This window comes from Dothidotthia symphoricarpi, assembly GCF_010015815.1.
Source record: "Dothidotthia symphoricarpi CBS 119687 unplaced genomic scaffold P153scaffold_5, whole genome shotgun sequence".
NCBI classification, from domain to species: Eukaryota; Fungi; Ascomycota; class Dothideomycetes; order Pleosporales; family Dothidotthiaceae; genus Dothidotthia; species Dothidotthia symphoricarpi.
In genome coordinates, this window is record NW_022985012.1 from 1,695,545 (window position 1) to 1,706,830 (window position 11,286).

An 11,286-nucleotide genomic window follows, 5' to 3' on the forward strand; every position below is an offset into this window, starting at 1 on the left:
ATTTAGTACCTAAGAATTAGTACTTTAAGAACTTAATAAGGTATTAGTATACCTCTAGGAAATTTAGTAACCTTATAACTAGGGATTATACTAGACCTAGAAAACTAAGGAGTTACCCCTAAAGAAGCTATTAATACAATAGCTAGTATACTAGTTATACTTAGACAACTCTTAGAGATTATCTTACTACTATAAAACTTATATAATTAGTATATAACCTATAGTTATACTTAAGCACTCTTTAGTAATAAGAATTAGCTAAGGAATAATTAAAAGAAAGAGATTAAGGGTAGTAAGTGCTGCTAGGTACAGACGAAAAGGAGAAGAATAAATAAGGCAAGAAGCTTACTAATAAAGAATAGATATATAATAGTAATAATAACTTTCCTTATAATCTTTTCTACTACAAAGACCTTTTAGAGATCTTTACTTCTTCTTCCTATAGTAGTTAAGATAGTTCTTACTGCTTACTTATTACTTATCTTTGTAATTCTTATTTATACTTTTCTTATTTTTAAGATAACTAATAATCTCTTGCTAATAGGTTATACCCTAAACACTAACCCTTCTACTAAGTATTTATTATTTAACGTAGGTTAATTGTTAGCTCCTCTAACGTAAGCCTAGAGAGAGAAACCTAGAAACAACTTAAGTAATAATAAAACTCCTAGCCTATTTAAAGGTAAGGCGAAACTTCTAAAGCCTAATACTAAATTAATAAACCTAACTGCCCTGTTTCTAGTAAATATAGCTTAAATAATAGTAACACTTGTTTAGAACTAATTAAAGCTTAGCTAGGTACCTTTTCCTACTAAGTATATACTAAGTTTTAATAACACTAAAGTTACTGTTTTTATTAAGTAATATAAGGAAGTTGCTCTGTATTACGGCTTCTTAGAGATTAACAAGATCTAATAAGTAATTACCTACTGCTAGTAAAGGTAGAAGAATATTATTTATTACTCTAAGGAATACTAAACAGCCCTTAAAGGTAAAGACTAGAATATACTAAGAGAAGCCCTCTAACGCAAATTTAGGAGCAATAATAGCGCTTAATAGGAGGAATAAATTAAGTTCTTTAAATAGTAGCTCTGTAAATACTAGTTAAGGAAGAATCTTAATATCTAATAATACCTTAAGGAGTTTAAGATTAGATTAGAGTAATATATCTCTACAGGCACTGTTAAGAGTAAGAAAAAGGGCTTCTACCTTATTAAGGGGCTCCCCCTTAACTACGCTACTAGAGTTCTAAGTAAGTTTAGTCTATCTATAACGCACTATTAGGAGTTTAAGTTTAGCTAGATTAGCAAATTCCTTAGCTACTAAGTAAATATTAAGAAAGAAGTACGCCTGCTAAACCTTAATAAGGCTATAAAAAAGTTTAGCCTAACCTAAGAATTCTAATCCTATATCCCTAGGACCTGTTTAGACTACTAGCTATTAGATATTACTAAGATAACTTAGTCCTAATTAGCTCCTCTAATAACCTATTAAGTTTCCTAGATAACTGTTAGTAAGAAACCCTAGTAATTGCCTCTAGGAGTTCTAGCTACCTAGTATAAAGTTAACTTATTAACTAATAAGTTATATTAACTTAAGATTAGTTAGGCCGACCTTATTTTAGTATAATAGACACTACGTAAGACTAAGCTGTTATTAAACTAAAGCATTGCAACCTATATATAAACCCTATTAAATTAGAGGGTTAGTAAAGCTTAGCTATAAAGCACGGTTATACTAGGTAATAACTACTACCTAAGAAATTAGGCAGCTCCCTATAATATAATAGCAAATTGGAATACTGTTCCTTTAGGATTAGGATATAATTAATAGGAAACTCTAAGTTAAGCTACTTAGAACGCTTAAATACTATTCGCCTATTTTGTATATAAGAAGGTTAGTTATAGGAAAGCTAACTGCCTATTAATTACCTAGTTAATTAAGAATAGCTAGTGCTACTGGGATACTAACTAATAACTTATCTAGGGTACTATTTCCTCTCCCTAGGGGCGTGTTATAAACCTAGGTATAAATAGTTAGATTAATTCTATCCTCTTAAATATTAAGCAGATATAGCTAAAATAGAACCTTAATCCTCTTACTATAAAGGCTAATTAGGGAAGGCTAGTAGGATTAATAGTAATTTAGAATAATTCTATAGTTACTAGTCTAAACTCTAACTAAGACTTAGGCGTAATATTAGCTAAAGACTATAAAGCTTTCTAGAAAGCCTCTGTAAACTTAGGTAGTAATATTTAATTATTTTAATACCTAATATTCTACTGCTTAAACGCTAAGCTTTTAGCTACTTAAATTTAATAAAAAGGACCTTTACAAAAGCCCGTTAATAAGAAAGTGCTAGGTACTCCTAAGGTAGCAAAGCTAGTACTAGTTACTATTACTAAACGGCCTACTAATAATTAATTAATTTAACTAAGAAGCTAGTAGCAGAAGACTTAAGCTCTGCCTACCCTAAATATAACCTTTATACTAATATTAACCCCTTAGAACTATATTAAGGATTTAGAAATAACTAATACGCTGCCCTAAAGAAGAGTTAGACCTAAGAAGGCTTATTTCTCTAAACACATCCTAAGTACTACTAATAAAGTAATATATACTATTATATTAGTACCTATAGTAATACCTATTAGAGTACTACTTAGAAATATAACAGAAGTCTAAAAGAAAATATTCTAAAATATATATACCTAAGAAGAGTTTAAAGCTATTTAAAATAACTCTGTTTAGGTAATAGGAGTAGAGTCTAATAATAAGTTAAGTATAGAGGAAGAATACTCCTAACTTACCTTTAAGTCCTATATATCTAGTGTAAACACGTAGTTAGTTCCTAACTATATTCTTGTTAAAGCCCTATTAGGTAGAGTAGACTAATATTACTTAATGTTAGTAGTCTATTAGAATAAGCCTAAAGTTAATAAGGTTTAATTAAGTATTAATTAAATACTAAATAATTTCTAGATTAAAGCTAATATATAATTAAAAACTTTAGCTAGAAGAGAGTATAATAAGCGAGCTAGTATTAAACACATCTGCTGCAACTACCTAAAGGTTCTAGTTAATATATTAAGAAATTACTTCCTAAGTTTCCTTAACTTAGGAGCAGAGCTAAATACTATTTAATAAGAAACTACTAATAACGTAATACTGCCTATTGCAATACTTTCTTAGGAAATAAGGAATACAAAAATAGTCTTAGCTAACAGTATATTAAGTAGTTTCCTTAGGATTATATAGGGAGCTATTATAATAGTAGGATTAATCTCTATTTAGATAAACTTCTTTATTATTAATTACTATACTAACGTAATTATCCTTAGTAACTCTTTTCTGTCTAATACTTAAGCAAAGCTTAAATATACTTTAAATAGCCTTACTTACTACTAAATCTAGAGTAAGGAAGGTAATATAAGCATAAGATTTATATATACAAAAGGTAATTATATTAATGCCTAAGAAGTTATAGTTTAATTACTAGAAAAAGGTAGGAGGATATAAAGTCTAGTATTATATCCTCTTAATAATAATAAATTAAAAGCCTAGAGTAAATATATATTAACTTAACCTAGCTGCAGTAGAATAAGACTGTAGCCCTAATAATAAGTACAGTTAGTAATTAGTAGTTAATAAAGGTAATAAAACCTGCTATCCTAACAAAGGATTATTTCTTTGTATAGCTAAATATTAGCAGTATTAGCTAAGATAGCATTAGAAATATCCTCTTTTAAGACAATACAGGTATTATAATAGTTACTTATAAGGACCTTTCCCTAACTGCTACTTATAAAGTACTTAGTAGGATAGTTAATATACTTAGTAGTAAATATTTAACTTATTCTGCAAAGATCTTTTAGGAAGATTTCCTAGAAGAATACCTACTAATTTAAATTAATATAATATATAAGTAGAAAGGGATTAAGGTTAAACCTGTAGACTACTTAGGCTAAGAACCTTATATAATTAATAGTTAAATTAACTAGAAGAAGAGAGCTTAGGTATAGTAAATACTAAACTAGGACTCTGCTAGAGCTCCTTTCTAATAATACTTTAAACTAAGATACGCATCTTTCCCTAGAGAAATACGGCTAATACCTAAGAGACTATTAGAAATAAAGATATTAGATAATCTCTAGTTAAGAGAAAGAGACCTACTTATTAAGATACTCTATTAGAGAGAGGTAGCTCTTGCTTAGAACTTCTTAGAATCTAGTTAGATTAGCTATAAAGTATCTCCTCTAGTAATAATTAATATAGTACTGTATAAAGCCTAGTAAGCTAATTAATTTTAGCTCTTAAGGAAGCTTTAGGATACAGTAATTAAGATAGTATAGTAATAAATTAACTAAGGGACTCTTAAATTGTGTAAAAGTTAATATTACAACCTATATTTCCTAGTTAAGAAAAAGGATTAGGACTATTAACTTATTAATAATGCCTAGAAAATAAATAGAGTTATAATTTAAGATATAAACCTACCTCTAAACCCTAATAAGTTTGCAGAAGAATTTGCTAGCTGCTTTATTATATCCCTTACTAACTTCTTTTTAGGATATAATTAAATAGAACTTAACGTTTAATTAAGAGATATTACTGCGTTCTATACTCCCCTTAGACTTATAAGGTAGTGTACTTTGCCTTAAGAAGCTATAAATTTAGTTACTAAGTTTGTTAGGGTTATAATAAAGATCTATTAGAAGCATATCCCTATAGTATATATATCTTACCTTAATAACGTGTATATTAAAGGCCTAAAGACTAATTATTAAGGATAAGAAGTTAAGCTAGGGATCTAATAATACGTTATAGAGTATATTATAAATATTAATTAAGTGCTAGCTAATATTAAAAGGGCTAGCGCAACTATTTTAGGATATAAATCTAACTTCTATTACTCTTTAATAATAATAGTTAGCTATTGGGTTAATTGCTATAGCTAATACTCTAATAACTAGAAGGTTAAGAAGATTATAAAGTAGCTAGCCTATACTTATATAAAAGATATTTAAGCTTTCCTAGGTATCTATATCTACTACAGAGTCTAGATCTTTAACTTTGCTTTAATAGCTAATCTATTGTTTAGCCTACTCTAAAAGATAGTTATATTTAAATAGACTAAGGACTATTAAGCTTTAATAAACGCTCTAAAGTAAGCTCTTTACTCCCTACTAGTACTTATATTAATTAACTATTTAGCGCCCCTCTAATTAATTATCCTTGCAGTTAACAGTAGTAAGAAGGGCTAGAGTACTACCTTAATATAAGAAGGTAAGAGTAAAAAGCAATACTCTATTTAATTTAAGAGCAGAGTCTAGTTAAAATCTAAGCAAAACTAGGACGCTAGTAAGTATAAGTGTAAAGCGCTGCTCCTAGCTATTAAGAAGTTTTACCCTTACTTATATAATGTTTAATTTCTTATTAAAATAGATATAAAGACTCTAGTAGCTTAGCTCTAATAAAGTGCTACTAACCTGCCTAGTTCTCTAATAACTTATTAGTTAGTATACCTAAATATATAGGACTTTAATATTGCCTATATTTAAGAGAAAAAGAACGTAGTTGCCGACGCTCTATTAAGACGCCCTAAGGAACCTAGATAGGAGCCTTCTAATAGCCCTAAAGAAAGTGTTAATAAGTTTATTAACTTAGCCTTAAATATAATATAGCTTAACTTTAGTAATAGCGTATTATAGTACGTCCTATATATAGTAGATACCTCCTTTAGCAACACTCCTTTAGATAACACCTACTTAGAGGCCTCTTAAGAGTTAACCTACTAAATCCTATTTTAAAAGTATTCTAAGGGTATATTAGGAAAGGCTTTTACTAAGTTTAAGAAGAAGGCTTTATAATATAATATTTAGGAATAATACCTATTCTAGATACCCTCTAGGGGGTACCCTCTCTAAAGAGTAGTTAATAATAAAGCTTTAAGAAAAGATATTCTTACTACGCTTTATAAAGAATTAGGCTATTAGAGTAAGGAAGGCACCTAGTAAAAAGTCTAGGCAAGATACTACTAAAAAGGCCTCTATAATAATATAAAGAAGTACGTCTAAATATGTACTTAATACTAGGTTTATAGTAATACTTAATTATATAAGTAACTCTACCCTACTAAACTACTGTTAATGCTATAGGCGTAGGTAACTATTAATATAGTCTTTATACTAGGAGGCTTAAATAGTAAAAGCTATATAGTAGTTGCACGTAATTACTTATTATAATAGCTAGAAGCGTAAGGTCTTATAAAGAACAATTCTAGATTAGTAGCTAAGTTTATCTAGAAGTTAATTTTCTATTAATAGGGAGTACTATTAAAGATAAGCTATAATAGAGGCTTAGAGAATAAAGGCCTTATAGAGGATCTTTAGAAACTATTTAGAATTAATAGAGTAGTCTTAAGTACCTATTATCTATAAGGCCAAGAGCTTATTAAGAGAGGGTATAAACTACTAGTAGCTACCCTAAAAAAGATAGAAGGAAACTAGGTTAAGAACTTATTATACGTCCTATAGGCTAACTAAGTAACTGTTAAAAGAGCTACTAGCAAAACCCCTGTATATTTAATATATAGAAAAGAGTATATCCTCCTAATTAAGCTCTTAGTTCTAACCTAGTAAGTCCTACCTTAGAAAGAAGTCTCTAATATAGCCTTATTACTTACTCTATAAGCCTAACAGTTCTATACTAGAAATAATAGGCTCTAAGAAGCTATTAATTAAACTATTTAACTAAGGTATACTAATAAGGAGTATTTTAATAACTTAAAATAAATTTATAACAGCCTACTAGCTGCTAGAGATCTTATACTACTTTAAGACTCTCCTATTAATACTAATATATTAATAATTGCAAAGTTTAGGCTAAAGTAGTAAGGTTCTTACTAAATAAGCTTTGTAGAAAGTAAAGGCTAGTACTAACTTAAGGAACTTAATAGATAAGCGTTTTAGAGCTATACGCTAGGTAATTAACTAAAGAAGTTCTATTAGAGAATAGTAGTTAAGTTCTAGGAGGCCTAGGACTAATAGAGTGCTAATAAAGCTTTAGGGAGTCCCTACTATAAGAATATACTAGTATTTAATTAGGAGTAAGTAGTATAGCCTAAATAAACCTTAGAACGCAGAATAACCTAATATATAGTAGTAGAGGCAGCAGCTCTAAGGCCTGTTTGCACTAAAGAAGTAGTAATTCTCTAACTTTCTAGATTTAACCTAACAGAGTATTAGTAATTTAATAAGGATAAAGATAAATAAATTAATCTTAATAGGTAATAGCCTATCTACTTAAGCAAGGAAGGGAGTTAGAGGTTTATATTTATTTCTTTTACTATTTTATTTTACCTAATTTCCTATTATTTTATTAGCTAGTTACTTAAACTTTTTCTATTAAACTAATAAATAGTTACAAGAAGGAGTAATTTATAATAAGAAGTTATATTTCCTATTAAGGCAGTATTAAGCTACTAGAAGACTATTAGCAGAGACCTTAAAGAGAAGGAAAACTACCTAAAAACTGCCTAAAACTATATCTAGCACAGCTGAAATTACTTAACCCTAATAAAGTATTACCTACTTACTTCTTCTTACCCTTACTCTTACCCTTAGGAGTAACGAAGTCCTTATTATTAGAGTTATTATTAAACTTGTAAGTTATAATTATATTACTAGAATAAGAGCAATAACCTTTAGGAGCCCTAATAGGAGCCTAGAGTAACTTACAATTGTAAAGAATAGACTTAGTAATATCTTAGAGCAAAGGATTAGTAATTAGAGTACCTACTACTAAGAGATTAGTATAAAAAGTAACTAAGGATTAGAAGAACTTATAATAGAAGTTATAGCTAGTATAGTTACTATTAATCTAATACTTATTATAGGCCCTATAGTTTAAAAGCTTACTCTTAAAGTAGGACTAATAATACTTACTACTAAACTTAAGAGTAAGCTTACCTTTAGTATTAGCACAGCGTAAGTAGTAATTAAAGAAGTTATAGGTAACGCTTCTACTAGAGCCTTGCTAGATAGTAGTAGGTACGTTAGCAGAGTAGTAACTGCGCTTTATAGAGTTCTTAGAAGTACTAAGACTAAAGAAGTTAGTAATAGTAATATAGGTATTACTAGTGTTAAAGGATTAGATAGTAATCTCTAACTTATTATTATCCTAGTAAATAGCAGTAACTTAGAGTATAGGCCTAAAAGCAATACCTATTTAGCCTAACTAGAAGAGAAAGTAAGTAAGATTAATAATTAGCTGCTAATTAATAATCTAGTTAGTATAATTATAAACTATAAGCGCTGTTAGTAAAGGAAACTTAAGTAATAATTAGGACAGTACTTATACTACTTAAGAATGTAGCTAGATACTAACTAAGTAAAGTAGGGATATAGAGGAGTCTCTGTATTACCCTTAACAGGAGGCTTTTAGCTACCCCTAGGAGGACTCTAACTGCTGCTGCTAGCACTAGCAGCAGTAGAGCCTATAGAAAAGTTAACAGAGGCTATATTAAGCAAAGTTAAATTAAGGATTAGAGTAGATGTATAAGGAAAAGTTAGATAAAGAATAATAGAGGATTAAGGGCAGGAACCCTGTTATATATAGTAGCTAGCTTAAGCTTACAACTCTAGACTGCTCTGTAATTATAGGTAACTAAGAATTCCTATTATACGTACTAGGCAATAATAAATAATAGGATTAAGCAGTTAATAATTAGTAATTACCTTAAGTTTTAATTATAAGTAAAGGTAGATTTTTATAATAGTAGATTAATAATACTATTGTTTTAGTTAGTATAATAGCGCTTTAGGATCTAAACAGGGCTTAGATATTTAAGTAAGGGAGGGATGTAGTAGAGTAATATAGGAAGTATATCTAAAGGAATATTGGAGTAAGATTATATAACGCAGGTTATATAATCTAGGATTAGTATATAGTAATTAAGCCTCTAATAGGAGCTTAGTAGAGTATTAACTAATAATACACTTATCCTATCTAGCATTAAGCTATACGTGCCTAAAGAGGCATTAAAGACCTCTCCTCTATAATATTATTTAATAGGCTATAAGAGTGTATATTTAAAAGGTAATATTTTATAAATAGTTATCTTTTTAAACTTACTTTTCTTTCTTTATTACTTTATATCTATCTTCTTTAAGGCTACTTATATATTAAAATTTATTTAATAAATTTATAGAAAAAGAGGTACCTTTACTAACTATTACTTCTAATTATTAATATATATAGTAAATAACTATCTATCTATTTTAATAAAACCTATATTTTTAAAATTATAAAAAGTATATAGTATCTTACCTATATTATACTATAACTTTATATTATTTTTTACTTTTTTTCTTATTACTTCTACTTCTTACTAACTTAACTATTATTTTCTTATTTAGAACCTCTTTTACTTATTATAAACTTTACCTACTATATCCTTAATATAGCTAAACTTAATAATATACTACTAGAAGTCCTTTAGTATATTATTAAATATATAAATTTCTATAACTCTATATCTTTAACTTAAGCCTACTTTATATTTACCTTAGCTGTTATAAATAAGGTTCTATATACTAATATTAAGAGTATAACTCTTTAAATCTATAATACTACTACTAAACCTATAAAGCTATTAAATCTTAAGAAGAAAAGTTATTAATAGTAATAGTTTAAGTATATATATTACCTCTATAGGTTCTACTAGAAGCCTACTAAAAGTTATAGTTAATTTAATAAGAATACTGTATATTATATACTATACTAATATAATAACTTTCTAATAATAGTAAGTATCTAAATTTATATAATTTAGGTACCTACTAATATAAGATTTAGAGTTATATTAAAGTAATAAAGAATATACTTCTTTTATATATAGTACTTCTAATACTAAACCTATATTTTCTAGACTTCTCTTTTATTCTATTTATTTAAAGGAGCTCTACCTAAAAGCTATTAATTCTTTTCTTAAGTATATATATTAAAGAGCGTAAGAAGCTAATTAAAGAAAAAGAGGTAGCTACTAAAGTAATAGCTATATACTTCTAGATACTAGAACCTATTATCTAGGCTCTTATTAAGTATCTAAGAGGACTTCTTAAATAGAGTATTATACTATAATTCTATATTAAGACCTAATACTAGTATATATATAAAGAGGTTCTTGCTACCTATATCTTAGATCTACTAGACTTAGAGTAGCTAAAATAGTCTTTCTATAACTTTTTAGAATAGAATCTATATAAGAAAATATAAGTAATCTATATATTATACTATACTTTGTTTATAAATATATCTAATAAGATAGAAGCTATCTAAGAACCTCTATAAAGTTTATAGCTAAGATTAGAATAAGGAAGAATAGAAGAATAAATAAAATATACTTATTTTATTATATTTAAAAAAGTATATTTTAGTTTTATCTTATTATAATTATAAGTAATTACTATATAATTAATAAAGTCTAATAAGTTTAATACTTAAAAAGAGTATATTACTTATAATATTAAAAATACTACTTAATAGAGAAAAGATAAATAATAATAGATTAAAGGTAAGTTTAGCGTATACCTTTAAATAAGATTAATATATAGTATATAAAGAATATTATATTAATATAATTTAGAGTTAATATAAGTATTATAAACCTATATATATATCTGCTAAAGATATATACCTCTATTTAAAGAAAGAGAAGAGAGTAATAAAAAGGTAGTATAATATAGCTAACTTTTTTTTTATTATACCTCTTTCTTTTTTCTCTTAGTCTATTTCTTTGTATATATAGGCATATATAATATAATAATATAAGATAGAAAATAGGTAAAAGATAAAATAAAAAGTAGTTAAAATTACTAATACCTAATTCTAACTATAATCTTAGATATTAGTACAGCCTAGACTATACTTATATAATTATATAGAAGAGTCTATTATATCTAAGTACTAGATAATAGTACTAGAATTAACCTTAATTAGTTTATCTATATCTATGCCCTTAAAGACTAGTTTATCTACTAAAGAGTAATAATCTATTATATATACTAAATATAATAGTAGAATCTAATTATATATAACTTATATATTATTTATATAAGATTAAATAAGCCTAATCTAGATTAGGATTTAATCTATAAATAATATTTCTTTAATAAATATATTAGGATTAGGGTTAGGGTTAGGGTTAGGGTTAGGGTTAGGGTTAGGGTTAGGGTTAGGGTTAGGGTTAGGGTTAGGGTTAGGGTTAGGGTTAGGGTTAGGGTT